Genomic DNA, 16,751 nt, shown 5'->3' on the forward strand with positions numbered 1-16,751 from the left:
CATTGTGAGAACGACCCCTATTCTTTTAGATATATTAAACATAAAAACTTACGAGTCAGGATACTCCACACACAAAAGAAGCATGCTCTCCCCCACAAATACCTTTTCCATACTTTATAGCCCGATTGTCCCGATCTGGTTCTATCCTTTCCTTACTTTTTTTTCCCAACGAATTTCCCCTCTTATTGTGAATCCCATCAGTTTCGCTCACTTCACACCTGGGACCGTGGTGGAGTGGGTTGAGGGCATCTGTGCTATCATCTAAGCATCACTGATGGGGATCCTTATTTTCAAACTCATTGTCTCACACACACTCCGTTTCATTTAATTTGTTAGCTACTTGAGGTAGGACTGTGAAAGGGAGGTAGGAAAGAATTTTGCCACGACGACGGCAACCAGGTGACAGGTTTTAGGGCAAGGAAAGAGTTTTAGGTAGAAGGGTGGAAAAAACCTGTCCAAGGTACTGAGCGTCTCTTTTAAACTTGCAGAATTACAAGGAGAACGTGTCTGCTTTAAGCTCTGTGGTGTTTCGAAACGTGGAGTGGATACGAGAACATAGAAGTTCTCCAACAGAGGCGTTTCTGCTGTAGACCGTTAGGCCACTCTTGTCACAAAGAGCAATCAGCGAAGTTAAGTTTCTGGGGCTAAAAATGCACCCATGCAGTGCACGTGTGTGTGCGTGTACGCGCGTGCGTGCGTGTGCGCCCGCGCGTGTTCTGCGAGTGATAGTAAAGAGAAGCCCGCTGGAAGCACCTAGGATGGGACACTTTCAGTGAGAAAAAGAAATGAGCCTGGCCCGCGCAGGGGGAAGGGAAGTCCCCTTTCGCCTTAGTTGGGCACATGGACAAAGGAGATCATAATGGATGCTCAGTTCCTTACTTTCTCATGGGTCTGTCACAAAGTCAGGGGGTGCGTGGTAGTAAGTTCTACGGTAAGATGCTTTTGTGGGTCCTGAAAAGGGAGCTGCTATTCCGGACCTTCTCGTTGTCCCGCCCAGGGCCTCTCTCTACCCCATCCCCCTCCTCCTCTGACAGGCTACTCCTGCTACCCTTTCGGGAATCCTTTCTCTGGCTACTCTACTCTGAAGCCCCGAGAGGGCCTGCTGAGCATGTGTGAACAGTGCCGCGCATGCTCGGTGCGTGGAACAGGTTTACTGAAGCGGTTAGCCGCGGCTCCTAGTACAAGTGGCTTCCTCCGCCTCCTTTGCCCGCCCCTAGCCCCCTCCCCTTTCCCTCCCCTCCCCTCCCCTCCCCTCCCCTCCCCTTCCCTCTCCATTTTCCCTCCCCTCCCCTCCCCTCCCCTTTCCTCCGCTCCCCTCCCCTCTCTACTCTTTCCCTTACCTCCCTCCCCATCCCCTCCTCTCTTTCCCCCTCTTTTCCTCTCTTTTTTCCTCTTTTCCCCTCCCTCCCTCCCTTCTCCTCTCCTCTTCTCCCCTCCCCTCCCCTCCCCATTCCTCTCTCAGCATCCTCCTCCTTCCATAGTTTCAGCCCAGGCTGGGGAATCTCCGTTGACGTCCGGGTGACGCCGCTGTGCTGCCGCCGTAGGGGGTTCCAGGCGCCGGCCGCACAGGTAACGCCGCCGCCGCCGCCGCGGCGGCCGCCGCCATATTGGCTAAGCCGCGAGGCGGGGGAGGGCGCGAGGGAGGGGGTTGGGACTCCGGCTCGGGCGGGGGGAGGGGGCGGGTGGTGAGTCGCGGCTGAGCAGCAGTCGCAGTAGCGGCGGGAGCGGGCAACGCGCGGCAGCAGCCTCAGCCTCAGTCTCAGTTTCAGCCCCACTTAGCGGTGGTAGCAGCAGCAGCAGCAGCACCACTTCCACCCCCGTGCGCCCCCTCTATGGGAAGCAGCAGCGGGCGGTAGAGGGCACCCCTTGCTCCGCGCGCGTGAGGTAGCCCGGCGGCTCCGCGCGCCCGCGGAGCGGAGCGCGGGGAGGAGGGAGCGCGGGAGGAGAGAGAGAGCGAACAAGCGAGCCGGTTGCTGGGCTCGCCGCACCGGCGGAGGCAGCGACAGCAGCGACGACGGGATGTGTGGCCGCGACGGCGGCCGCCGGCTCCTCCTCGGCGGCTGGTGAAGGGGCGATGCTGCCGTTCGCTCCGCTGGAGGATCCCTGGCACCACAAAATGGAGGTGTGCGGTGGTGGCGGTGGCGGCGGAGCAGGAGGAGACGGCGGCGGTGAAGGAGGAGGAGGAGGAGGAGGAGGAGGAGGAGGAGGAGGAGGAGGAGGAGGAGGAGGAGGAGGAGGAGGCGGCGGTGGCGGTGGCGGTGGCGGTGGCGGTGGCGGTGGTGGTGGCGGCGGCGGCGGCGGCGGGAGCAGCGGCGAGGTGAGTGGAGGGACCCGGGCTGGCGCAAGCCGCCCGCTCTCTTTCCCCTGTCCGATTGGGAGCGAGACCCCTGGGCTAGCCCCCTCGTGACTCCCTGGCCCTGTCCGCATCCTGGCCCTCTTCCCCAGTCCCCAGGAGGCGCCCTGGGGGCAGAGGTAGGGGAGCCAGGACCCGGGACGGTTGGAGCTTGGATCTCGGAGGTAGCGAGCGCGCGGCTGCCGTGCGGCTTTAGCTGCTCACGCTGCTGCTGCTGCGGCTGCTCGCGCCGCTAACTTTGCCCCCCGGCCCATCTAGAGTGGGCCGGGGGGTGGAGGGCACCCCGGCACGGAACTCTGGTCGGAGATCGTCCGTGTGCACTTTAGGGGAGCAGCCGCTGAGTAGCCCCAGCAGCCGCTGACAGCAGCGAACAAAACCGTAAAGCAGCCCAGGTAGCTGAGTAGCTTTGGGCACTTAGGGACGCGCGCTCCTCTCCAACTTCCTTCTCTCAGCCCACTCCTGGGCTGCTAATACCTTGAGGCAGTAGCTGCCCTGGTCGCTTGGCTCTGTCCGACCGAGCTCTTCTTCTTTCCCTTTCTTCACATTCCCTAGAATGCTGGCGATTCCGGCAATTTTCCCCTTCCCTCTCTCCTCGATACAGAATCTCAAAAAGTCAGGCTCGGATTTTTCAAAAGTACTTTTAATAAAATATAGGCAGCTTTTCAGCTAGATCCTTTGAGGCCGTTCCCCTTCCCAACGTGATTTCCCTACGTGGTGTGCTCCCGCTGTGCCTAGGCTCATTGTCAAAGCCTCCTAGGACTACGTTGGGCTACGGTCAAGCGAACGATGGGGTTTGTACAAATGTGGAAGCCTTCGAAGTGTGAGATGCCTCTGCTGTCATCGTTTGATTACTTTTCTAATTGCTGTTTTTTTCTTTCGTGTAAATGAACCAGCAGAGGCCCCCACATTCCTCCTAAAAAGTCATTTCCCACCGAGGTGCTTTACAATAGAGGATTTTGAGGTTCCACAGAGGTCTGGTGCCCAGCAAGCACCTTTACTTTCAAGAACTAGTTCCGTTTAAAAAAAAACAAAACCGCATGCTTGACTAAACTATCGTTCCCTTTTTCTTTTGTTCCAGTTGAATTAGAGGTCAGACGTTGTTTGCCACATTCATTTTTAATGAACATCTATATTAGATATGAAGACAGAGCTAGATTGAAGTTGGTGCTTCAGTATTCCTGGGAAATATTGTGCTAGATGGCTTTTCCTAGTGGTGTAGGCAGTTCAGAAATACCATTTTATGTTTTACATCAGAAAACGTGGTAGAGGTTAATTTGATCCTTGGAATGTCGTTCCGTTTTCTACTCAATAAAGTTTCTGTCATACAGGGATGACTAAAACGTTTTGTAGCCGCTCTTTTCTATAAAAGAAGTTTATGCAAGTAATTTCACATTTAAAAATATTTTGAAAACATGGCAGAGTGAGAGCCTTTAGCATGCCAAGTGAGTTTTTTCTCTTCCTTTGACTATTCCACATATATGCCTTCTGATATTAATTCACTGTGATTTTAAAATATTGTTGTGGTTTAGCACTTAATTATGTCCTAACTACCTCGGTGTTTTGAACAAACATTCAAGTGGAAATTGTTGCACCGCTCTAAGATTAAAGTGCCAATAATGAGAAGATGGATTTTTGTTTAAAACGATTTATTGTTGGCCAAATTGAACACTAAAGTCAATCTAATTCAGTACTCCAAGAGAAAGGCAAATGTGTAGTTTGTACTTTGAGGTGATTTATTGTTTTTTGGAAAATTGTTTTTGATAACAGAAAAGATGGATTTCCTGCTTCTTTATTTTATTTATTTATAATTCATGTCTTACCAGACTGTTGTTGATGTAGAAATTTTGTTTCTCAATCACTACTTTCAATCAAATAATTCTCTATAGAACCAGTGGTTTTTTTTTTTTTTACTGTAGATCACGTTTTTTTTTTAATTATTGTATTTAGAGAAAATATAAGAATCTCTTTGCTTTTTAAGCCCTAGGAAATATCACTGCAATATATATACGGTGAATGCTGGAATCCAAAAATAAAGTGGGAGTAGATTTATATTTTTGATGGCTTTTGTCAGTTCTTTGTATTTCTCTTATTTGAAGATGGGCAGTTTCCAGAATCCTAACAGGTTGCCTTCCAGAAGGTTGGTTGTAAGTTTACTGAAATCTGAAAAGCATTTTTATCATAGAAAATGTTATATCAGGGAGTTATTTCCATATACTTTCCTACTTAGCCCATTATAGTTCAGTGAGATCTTTGTAAATCAAATGAGATATTTTAAAAATACTTAATTAGCACAGAGCCTGTCACATAGTAGGAACTTAATAAATGCTTGTTTCCTTTCTTATATCCAGTGAGCTTCCCTTCTATTATTGCAAAATTCTAGAAACAGAATCAAAGAGATGGTTTGTGAAATTTACAAAAGAGAAATGATAATCACTTACTAAATACTAACATGTCTCCATCATTAACAAGTCATGCCAAACCAACTTAATTCCCCTTTTTGACAGAGTAACTAGCAGAGTAGATGATAGATCAGGGGAATGCTATAGAAAGATTAGCTATACCTACATTCTGACCATTTTTCAAAAGTAGTCTTTAAAAAGTTAATGTCAGCTTGGAAATAAGTCTCTAGTGGAATGCCCCAGGAATCTACCCTTTGGCCTTCTCTTGTTTTACAGGTTTTATTTGCCCCCCAGTGCCAGTGATGAATGAATGCATTCAGCACAGTCATTTCAGCCTACTATGTGCCAGATACACGGAGTGGTTTTGCCTTAATACCTCCCCTCACAACACTGCTCTGTTCCATAGTAATTTAAAGAATAATGGCAGCAGTGCAGAGATGAGAGAAACAAACCAAAATGAGTTTTCATGGAAAATCTCCAAAGGAGACAGTGGTTACACTAACTATGGGCTTAGTGTCAAGTCCTGATAATGTGCTATTCTGACAATAGACACTTCTTAATTGGAGGCTGGCTGAAGGAAATTATGAATCAATAGCCTGCAGAAAACAAAAACAGTGAAAAAAAAGCCGCATCCTCTTTAATGAAGAATGAACAGGGAAACAACAAAGCTGCCTTACCAAGACAAAAGTTGTGTGTAGCAAATTTAGAAGGTGAACTGCAGAGCATAGAACAAAGAATCAAAGAGAAAACAAGTAAATTAAATGCCATTCTCTGAATAATCAAATTGTGCAGTTATCATACAGAATCATCAAAATGATGATTGACGATTGATTTTCAATTTATAACACAGGGATTTAGATGATTTGTAAACTTTAGGTTTGTAGTAAAATAGAAATACTATGTTTTAAAGGGAGAATTCATTTTTTTCTCATATATGATAGAGCTAACCCCAATTCCTTCTACCAGTCATGAAATGACAAAGTCTCAAGTTTCCTCACCATTTTGTTCACTAATTTCAAATGCCCTTATAATTGGTGCTCCACCTTGATAAGTAATCCTTTCAGAATCATGGCACCTGGAACTTAGAAAACACATTGGCTTTCCAGATAAAGTTTTCACCCAGTTACATATTCCTAGGACTGTGTGTGTGTGTGTGTGTGTGTGTGTGTGTGTGTGTGTGTGTGTGTGTGTGTGTGTGTGTATGTATGTGTATGTCCTTTCCTAGTGATCGGTGTATTTTAAGATACAAGTTGCAGCATGCCTTTTTTGGGGGAAGCTCTTTGGAGCCCCTGAGAACCATTAAAGTTATTAGTACTAACTTGAGCTAAGCAGAAAAAAACAGTCTCTAAGTAGGAAATAGTTTAGCTGCCTTTCTCAAGTCATTAAACTAAACTTCCGAAAGTCTACAAGAACTTCCTAAATAGTATATTATTTTGATCTTCTAAAATAAAATCTCAGTAGTAACTAGACATTTTCATGACTAAGATCTCTCTTTTAAAGTTTGTAGACATTTGGTTGATTTTTAGTTTAAACCATAGGGATTTAGGGAATCTAAAGGCCTAATAAAATATGCTCATTTATAATTTCATTTTATTAATTCATCAAATAATTTTGATACTCTTCTATGTGCATATGTGTGGGGAAGGTACTGTGGTAACTAGTAACAGTATCCATATGAATTTTGCAAGAGGACCTTCCTAACAAATACACAAAGTCCTGAAGTACCTCAGAAGCAACTATCTTTCCACTTAGCCTATCCCTCCCACAACCATAAAACAAATGTCTGATGAACAGAAGAACTTTGTATCATTATGCTATGTAGACCAACAAACTTAAATTGTAAAGAAAATCTCTTGAGGCAGCTAGGTGGTTCAGTAGATTGAGAGCTCAAGACTGAAGATCAGGGTTCAAATGTAGACTCAGAAGCTTCCTAGCTGTGTGACCCTGGACAAGTCACTTAACCCCCATTGCATATCCCTTTCACTCTTCTACTTTGGACCAATATACAGTATTGTATCTACGATGGAAAGTAAGGATTTTTTAAAAGGAAAGAAAAAGAAAAACTAAAACCTCTCCTTGTTTTCCCCTTGTGGTATAGAGTTGGCATGGAAATTGGCATTCAAGGAAAACCTGAGTTCAAATCATGCCATTTTCACATACTAGCTTAAGATCTGGGCAAATTATTTAACCAACCTCATGGCCTTCTCTAAGACTTTATATATGTATACTTCCAGGCTAGTTGTTGGTCTGCCTCTGTAGAAGTAGTTTCCATATCAGGAATTCACCATACTGAATTTCCCTCTCCTTCCTCCTTAATTCCCCAATCCCATGATATTAGGTTCACTGATTGTCTCTATTCTTTTATTTTTCTCATCAGCAGCTTACTTTTCTCTTATTCAGATAGTTGCTCAGTAAGAAAAGAGTGGACTTTGACTTAGTATGAATTCAACAATTGATTATGGAGGTCAGGACCAATTTATGATTTGGCATATGCAGTCCTTGTGTTTATCCAGTGTTGTTTTCTTTAGGTGACCCAAAACCACCTTCACAATTATCCTTGCCCGCCCACCTCTTATATTAGGTTTGCTAGTGCTCAGGACCTAGGATTGCTATATTCCTGATAGAATGAGGAGTAGTGACTTTCTGGAAGTCGAGTTTCTGGGTCAGCAAGTCTAACCCTCCCAGTTGCTAGTAGCTAGTGATATTTCTCAATTCAGTTGAGGTACGCTTTGCCACCTCCTAATTGCTGAGGTGTGAACAGGGAGTATGCCAGAGAATGTAATCGTGCATTTTCCAAACTGCTTTGTTGTAGCAACTGTATAGAATTTGGTGTTTGGACCTTCTCTCATGGTTTTCCTAGGTATGTCATGAGGGGAGTGTTCAGTACCCAGACAATAAGATGAGTAACAACTGCCCCTCCCCAGCTTATGTGACTGACCACTTGTATGTCAGTATATACTGTGTATATCCTGTCTATCAGTGCCCCCTCAGGATCATGGAGGAAGTTAGCTTTAATAGGGCTCTGACTCTGTGTGTGTTTGTGTGTGTGTAGAGTAGAGCTTCAAGAGACTACGGTCTAAAAGGGCAGTGGGTTGTTTGAAACAGGACGGTAGTTGGTGGGAATATTTTAGATTGAGTTAAATTGCTTAACTTTTGAGGCTCATTACTTTGGTTTACTTGAAAAGAAATGATTTTATTCTCACTGTTTAGTGCATTCTTAAATGAGAAGTTCTTTGTGGTCAAAAGTCTTGATTTTTTTTTTACTTTTTCTGATACATTTAGTATGCTATGTGTGCTCAGAAGCACTGAAGGTGATTCAGATAGACTATTCCCTTCCCCAAAACCCTGCCTCCTACCCCCACCTCTTACCAGTCGCTTATTTTTAGTTCTCAAACCTTCTAAGATCTCAATGTAGACATCCTCCTACCCATAGGGAGGTGTTTCTGCATATCCCTGCCAATAAGGGTGCTGGTGCCTCCTCATTGGCTTTCACAAAGTAGGAAAGATAAAGTGTTCTTCTTCCAGTGCCTTCATTCATGAAGATCTTAAAGACACTGCGATAAGAGGTAAGTAGGACAATGCTCTTCCTGTTTTGGGGTGTTTGTGAATATGTGCTGTGTATCGCAATGTCCTGTGCATACTGTGTGGCTTACAACCATATATTCATAGAGTGTCTATTTTTAGGTTGCTCTTCTGTTGCTGAGGCAACTCAGTATACTTTCTTGTGCATATTTTTAATTTATACTTCTACTAATTACCCCCAAAGTGGACTCTACTCACAGTAGACAATTGTTCTAAGCATGGCTTTTGAAAAGTTAGACTTGTATTTAGCTGGTGGGCAGTGTTCAGTATTAGGCATTAGACTGGGCAAAGCTTTGTGGGGCAAGAATCTTTTAAGAAAGGAAAAGAGGAAGCCGAAAACTCAGATGTGTATTTTTCAAAATTTATCCTTGTGAATAAAAGGAACTCTTAGGTATGGAGTCTTTTTGTTTCTTTTTGGAGTTTTTTGCATAACTTGTTTAAAAGAATTGAATTCATATATGTCTTGGCATTAGAACTTTTAAAAAAAATGATTGGAAAAAAATCACCCTTAGATGAAATTTTACTTCATGAAAGACTATAAATTTAGTCCTAAACATTCTAGATAGGAAAATTACCTATCTAATGAAGTCCTACTGTAGGTATTGTCTAAATTAATTCCTATAAACTTAATAGACTTGGTTCTCAAATTTTGCAGTGATGGAGAGGTAACAGAAGCACAGGTAACCAAAAAAGTCTGTTACTCCGGAGACCAATGAGTTTCATGATTTGAATATGTTTTTATTCAGTTTAATTCACTCCCTTTGCCTGCCAGAAAACCAAATGATCATACCCTCTCTCTGTTCTAAAGGCTTGGAAATACCAACCTAAAGGCTGAATTGTTTTCTCTTAGCTCTCTTTTGAACAGGTTAAGGGTTACATGTTTGGGTTTCAAAAGGCTTCTCTGCTGGGATCTAAGCTGCTTGTTAACTAACTATGAGCTGAAAGCCTGGAGGCAAAAAGAAACCTCTGAGCAAGTCATTTAAAAAGGATATTGTATGTCCTATTGAATTTAAAAGCAAGATTTATCCAATATGCAGGCAAGTTTACTGTATATATTTAGGTTAAAACAAGGAGAAGAAAAAGTTCAATTAAGCTAATTTCCCCCTAAACCTTCAAAGATGAAAAATTTCACCTGCTCTGGGGATATTGGAGAGATTACTGTAATAGGTACTGTAATAAAAATACTGTGGAATACTTTCTCATTTGGTTTGCTAAGATAAGGGTGTGTGTGTGTCTGTGTGTGTGTGTGTGTGTGCCACATGCGCACATATACATAGTTTAGAAAATATTCTTTTAAAATTCTTTCCCCAAATGAAGCAGGTGTCACTGTCTTAAAAGTAATTTGTTTAGCCTTCCCAGAATAGTATGACAGATTGAAGTTAAATCAGGATTTTGGATTGTTAATGATGTAGCAACAAGTTTTGATCCTTCAGAGAATTGTATTAGTTATCTGTAGTAAAATCGTGATTAACTAGAACCTTCGCTTCCTTGACTCCACTTGACATGCCAGTTGTAGGAAACATTTTCTTACATCCCTTTCTGGATTTCTGCTTTGCCCTTATGTTGTTTTATTCTTAACTGTGCCAATGCCATATCTCTGCCCCTCCCCCTCCTTCAAGGCAGTAACTGTCATGTTTTATATTTATATCCCCAATGCCTAGCATAGTACCTTTCTTATAATAGGCACTTAATAAATTGTTAGCTTGAAAAATAACAAAAATAAGCTGATATTAGAGAATTATTCAAGGAAACCACTGGTAAGCTGTGTGTAAGGCTCCGTGCAGATCTTGCCCCAATGACAGAGAAGTACCTTCCATAGTACTATGTAATATTAAATTAGGTTCTGTGTTCATAAAACAATGAAATCATTGCAGTATCCAGAATCATCCTCCAAAATAGGATCCAAAATCATCCTCCAATATATTCTCCTTGTTAATTAAGAAAATGTATTACTAAATTTGATAAAGTTTACATTGGATTTTATTTTACCAGATCTTCTTTCTTAGCTATTCATTATCAGATGGCTTCATGCTCACGCAAACAAGTAAAGACAATTTTCTCTATTTTTTTCCATTAAAATCCTTACCTTCTGTTTTAGAATCAGTACTAGGCAATTGGTAGTTAAGTGACTTGCCCAGGGTCACATAGCTAGGAAATGTCTTGGGTCACATTTGAACCCAGGACCTATTATTTCCAGGCCTGGCTATGTTTTGTTGAGCCACTTAGGCACTCCGAAAGATTATTTTATGATGAACTAAAATGATAAAATCAAGTTTGTTTGTGGGGAATGTAAAATGATAGAAAATTTAGTCCTCATAGTATTAAATCATGTAGATTTGTTTTATCCTGCCCAGGATTTCTTTTTCAGTGCTTCATTAATAAGGATACACACAAACCCCTGTGTACTGAAGCAGATGTGGCATGCGCCTGAGTTGATATATTGATTTAGTTCTCAGTAGTTTATTTAGATTGGAAAGAAACCTGAACAATTTTTTTTTCAGGAGAGTTATTTGGGTTTGATATATATCACAATTGGAAAGTTATTTTATTGCAATCAACAGGTATTTTTTAGAATTTTAACTTTTTATAAAATTTATTTAATAATGATGATGATGATGATAGCTAACATTTTAAGTGCTTATTATGTGCCAGACACTGTACTAAGCATTTTATGATTAATATTTCATTTTATCTTCACAATAACCCTTGGAGGTAAGTGATGTTATTATTCTCATTAAAAAAGATGAGGAAACTGAGGCTGACAGTGGGTAAGTGACTTGCTTAAGGTCACACATCTAGTAATTGTCCTGAAGCTGGGCTTGAACTTGGGTCTTCCTGACTTCAGGCCTAACACTACCTACCTCACTACCTCATAAATTTAAATTTAATTTCCTATATGCCTCTCTTGGGACAGGGAGGCCAAGCCTGTGATTCCATCAATTTCCTGGTTTGGAAAGTCCAGTGGAACCTTGTTGGTAATTGATAGTTTTACTGGTTGCCTGGGGGCACTTAAAAGTTAAGTGACTTGTCCAGGGTCATTCATTTATTAGGTGTCAGAAAGGACTCAAGCCTGGCTCTCCTTGGTTCCTTGGCCTGTCCTCTTATCTCCTAGGCCATGTTCCCTCTTATAAGTCATAGAAATAATGTTTTTACATACTTAATCAATTTTAGAGAGCACAGGGATTTTTGATAGTTTATTGTAAAAATTTTGTTGTGAAGAATGGTTTTCTCGTGTTGCTTTGTTTTACTCATCCTGTTTCCTTTTCCTTGTTATCTGTTTACCTCCCTCCTTCCTGACTAGTCCTTTCCTCTATTCTCCCTTGTCATCTGTTCATCTACTCTCTCTTTTGCTCTCAATCTCTTCCTATCACTCTCCCCACTAAGGATTTTGCACATATTCTTATGTATATAATACTGTGAAATAGGGTATATAAATTTTCCATAGGTCTGTTCTTTATCAGTAAACCACAAACTAGAAACCATACTTACTTGTGCCCTTTCTTCTCTTACATATTTTCTCCCACCTTTCCGTTTTGAGAAAGTAAAGATTCCTCCCCCAATATGATTTTTCCCCCTTGATGATTGCCATTAGAAGCAATAACAGCAGCAAGCCAATGGTCTAATAATCTAAATGTAGGTGGCATCCTTAAAATGGACTTTCTGTGAAAAGAAAAAAAAAGTATATGCTGAACAGTAGTCCTGATCATATGCCATTGTATAAAACCATGCATATGTTTTTATATACACAGGGATTGGGGGGGGGGAAGCTTGTAGCCTCTATTGACAAGAACAATATATAGTAGTAATAGATTTGAAGTGACTCCTAGACTTTTATGTGACTAGGCCATTGCAGCAAATTAATATATAATATGCCTAGGTGAATGCTTGGAAATTATTTTTCTCTTTTCTGTGCAAATGAAAATTTTCAAAAATCTTATAGTAGACTGATATATGTGAGTCTGATCCAAACTGCTCTTTATTCCAGTGTTTATACTATAGAGCATCATCCATTGACTCTGCTTTGGAAAATGCTTTTGAGTTATTAAGGAAATCTCTTCTAAAGAAAGTTATTTTCATATGATTTCAACATCAGATCGACAATAACAGTACATGTACATTTCTTTATTTTCCACCTTGGACATTTATTTGTGAAATAAAGGCTTTTCTTCAATGGAATTCTTAAGGATAGGACATGAATCAAAGAATGATTTAAGTGTAAGAAATGTACTTCTGGAAGTGACTCTGAATTTATATGATTATGGCCTGAACATTGTTTTGACATTCAAAAGCTTAATCTATGAGAAAAGAGACTGCCTGCATTCTATAGTGCTTTACTGTTGTTAGGAATGATCATTTGTGTTTTGAAATTTTTCCAAAAATGGAATTTTATTTGTTCTAGTTATTGCCTTTAGTATGTGCATGGATTTGTGAGCTCATCAATATGCATAATCCCTCCATTAGTATAGATCACAGCTTATCCATATCTTCTCATCTTGGGTTACTCTTGTCTATTTCCTTACATAAAGCCCCCTTTGAGAATCTACCCATCCCAAGGTCTTTTAATATTTTGTGGATACTAGTATCCACACTTGGGCTATCTGTCTCATCTCTCTCTTATTACATGATTGGCCTACCTCATTTTCTAATTAGATATATTATGTTTTCTCCTGTTCTACTTTTTACAGATCATTATTAGTAATGTGCTTCAGCCTGCATATACCTATTATGAATCTTTCCATTGCTCTTGGGCCATTCACAGTTTTGGTGCTTTGGAAATTGTAATGTCCTGTGATTCATAGCCATGTGGCATCATCAGAATATTGGCCACTGGGTAGCAAATTCTTCGGCTCTGGTGACCCACAGAATGTTTGTACCCTAGGGAGTTTGAAACATAGTGAGGAAGGAACCACAAAATAACTCAATAAGCCTCTTTTGAAACAAATGGGTTCACCACCAATCACACATCTTTAGCTGAGGTGACCAGTAACCTTGGCAATGTCAGAAGGGATTTTTGATGCTTGTGGGATATAACTTTGCCAGATTTTTACAGAAAAATATTTGAGGAAAAGACAGGTGAATAAATGTGGTGGCTGAATAGTAAGCCTATATATCATCTAGCTGTTTCTGGGTAATTTTGAATAGTGTTAAAACTCTCATGAAGCTTTTTGGAGTAATGGGAAGAGCACTGGTCTTGAATTCAGAAATCTTGGATTTTTGTTTGGGCTTTGCCTTTATTATCTCTGTAACCCTGGAAAATCACTTAGCCTCAGTTTCCTCATCTGTAAAATAGGGATATGTCTATTTTCACTAGCTACCATAAAAGTTGTTTTTTAGGTTCAAGTAGAAAAAAATATATTAACTACTTTGTGAACTTTGTAAATGTAGGCTATTAGGCTACTTAAGTCCTGTTGAGATGTTTAAATGATCATTAGTAATCTTTTAATTCAGGTTAAAATTTCTTAGATAGATATTTCAAATTTGTATCCAGGGTAACTTTTTGTTCTAATACTACTTATCAAGATCACAATGATAAAAACTAATCCTATATAGTGACTACTATGTGATAGGCCCTATGTGAAGGGCTATTTACAAATATCTCTTTGATCCTTTCGACAACCTTGGGAATTAGGTACTATTATTATCCTCATTTTACATTTGAGGAAACAGAGTCTGACAGAGATTGAGTGACTTACTCAAGGTCACACAGATACTGATTTTCAAAAGCTTCCTTGATTTGTGTTTGTCATTTTATTCTTTTATTCTTAATAATTTTTGTTTAGGCCATCAATTTTTTCCCAAGAAGTTCTATTTGATTTGCTTCCCAGGCCTTTTTGTATCTGAATATGAAATGCAGTTTCCAATTGAGTAGCATTTTTAGAAGTGTGTTTGAAAATGCTACATAAGTTTAAGAAATAACATATTGTTTTTGTCCATTTTATTTTTGGCTGAACCAGTGATCTCATCTGTTGAAGGAACTCTGGTTGCAGAAACTCCCTCTACTGATAAAAATATGTAATTTATAATCTTAGAGACTTGCCAGGAGCACAGAAACTTAAATGACTTGTCCTTGATAATACAGCTATTGTGTTGCAAAAGCAGGACTTGAACAACCAAGTCTTTCTAACTGCAAGGTTTGGCTCTCTATCCTCAATGTCATTTTATATCTCCTTTGGCCAATAACAAGTTTTAAATTATCAGAAATATTGCCACACAGCTGTTTACATTAAAGAAGCTAGGCCCATGGTGGCGAACCTATGGAATACATGCCAGAGGGGACACTCAGAGCCCTCTCTGTGGGCATGTGCACTGTTACCCCAGCACAGAATTTGTTACTAGAAAGCTACAGGGACACGGGGACAGGCTGCTTTCCCTCTCCATGTGCATTTGAGGACATTTCCCATATCACCCACCCCTCCAAAAGGTTTGCCATCACTGATCTAGGCTAATGGGTGATAAAAATAATCATTTTTGGATGTATTTGTCATAATTGTTTGAAAAATAATTTACTTTACTAGAAGTTATTGTTCATATTGATAACTTTGTTAAATATGTTGATATAGGAATGTTATCAGATGGGAAGACATAGCAGCTGATATCAGAATATGTACCTTGTTTTTAAAAGTGTTGATGGAATTTGTTCTGATTCCTTCAAAGACTGTTTTATGAACAATTTTCAGGAGTCTTGTAGGGATTCAGGGTATAGTTTTTAGCTATGTAATAGTGAACCCAAACTGGCACATGTAGGATTTGGACTCACTAGCCAGGAACCATGAATATATACAATAGCATATAATTTTAAAATAATGTGAGATCTTATTATAAAGCAGTGAAGTTGATGTTCTTGTTTGCCTTATAGAAAGTAGGCTCATTACTTATTTTGCTGTATACATAATTTTGAAATGATGTTAGATTGATTATATTAAGCTCTAAGATATTGCAGAGTCCCCTAGAAGAGACTTGTAGTCATTCAGGGAAGAATGGTTGCCCTATCTGTCCACAGAGGAAAGGCAAAAATGAATGACGGCAATTAGTTGCCCAGAATCTCTAGAGCTTCTCCAATAATGTGTATACTTGGGACAAATGATACAGATAGTCAATGAGCTGGGCCCATAGTTGAAAAGGAGGTGTGCAAATTGGATTGCTTTTGGAAAATTGCAAAATACTTGTACTGCCACCAAGCTTCTCATAACAGTAAATGCCCATTTTTTTTCAAATCAAACCTTTTACTTGTTGTAACAGTATGCCTCCAAAGAACTAAAGATGAGCATTACGTGGAGGGCAGTAAAAATGGGCATACGAGGAGGCTGCCATATATAGCTACAAAAATGTTACAAAGAAATGATAGGATAGGAAGACAAGATGGAATGATCACTTGGGAAAAGCAAGGGATTTATATGGGAATTCAGGATATTTGAGAGAGAGCAAGGTCATCAGCACTTTGGGTGGGCCTCTTGTGATAAACTTCTGGGAGTGCATGGACAAAAGTCACACAGGATGGTCAGGCTGTGATCTTCATTGAGGGAACTCTCAAATTAATTGCAGATACATTTCATTGTTTGAGAGAGAGAGAGAGAGTTATTTTTATGAAGGTTATAGTAGATGATGTAGACATGCATGATGATGCAAAAGTTGAGTTGTCTGATGTTCTGTGTTCAAAAAAGTGACTACTAAGTGGTTTCTAGCACCCAGAATTCATTCCACTTCTGAGATCTCAGAATCTCCATCTTCACTCTAACTTGTAATGCTGACTAACAGTCTACATTTAAAATCTACATCTAAGTTTTTTTTCTGTTAGTACCTCAAATTCAAGGTGACAAAAAATTAACTCACTGTTTAGTTTTCCTCAAAACTTCTAAGTTTTAATTCAGCACACTTTTATTTATTAAATGCTTCTATTCTCTTTCTGATTTTTCTATTTCTTTTAAAGCCTTCTAGTTACCCAGGCTTGAATCTAATACTTTTTTTTTAAAGTCCAGAACACATTAAGTGCAGGTATTCTTGACACCTTTCAAACACTTGTGGAGTGATAAAGATACCTTTTTCCTCTGGAATGACACTTTGAAGCTCTCTATTCCTTTCTGATAACCCTCAGTTAAGGGTGCCTTAGATGCATATGTGGATTATTTTCCTAAAAATGTTCTGTAAGTGAGAAAGTAGGCCTTAGAACACATAGTTTGTTAAATGTTCTCTCTTTTTAGAAAAATATTAATCAAATCTAAAATTTCTTTCTCCATGCCTTGACATTCTTCCTCTCCTTCAGATACCTTTAATATATGTTCCTTCCGTGTCTTCTTGATTGGTACTTATAAACGAGTCCCTCTGGATATCCTTACTCAAGGCTGGCTACTTTTCACATCTCTGCTTTCTTCACAGTCATTTCCACTTCCTTAAATAAACATAGTTGGGCTCTGAGAGTA

At 40.3% G+C, this 16,751-nt stretch overlaps 1 protein-coding gene across 6 annotated transcripts in view; it reads left to right on the forward strand.

The window, feature by feature from the left end:
• The first annotated feature begins 1,131 nt into the window (after positions 1 to 1,131).
• Positions 1,132 to 16,751, forward strand: part of RPS6KA6 (ribosomal protein S6 kinase A6) — a 113,521-nt gene continuing 97,901 nt past the window's right edge. The window contains exon 1 of one of the 6 annotated variants that reach the window (XM_056809168.1): positions 1,132 to 1,569. The gene's annotated coding sequence lies outside the window, so the exon portion shown is untranslated. Of the gene's footprint in view, positions 1,570 to 2,256; positions 2,318 to 8,088; positions 8,319 to 16,751 lie in introns of those variants that run through there. The other 5 variants (XM_007507395.3, XM_056809167.1, XM_056809170.1 and 2 more) reach the window with 5 other exon arrangements.

This window comes from Monodelphis domestica, chromosome X (genome assembly GCF_027887165.1).
Source record: "Monodelphis domestica isolate mMonDom1 chromosome X, mMonDom1.pri, whole genome shotgun sequence".
Taxonomy (NCBI): Eukaryota; Metazoa; Chordata; class Mammalia; order Didelphimorphia; family Didelphidae; genus Monodelphis; species Monodelphis domestica.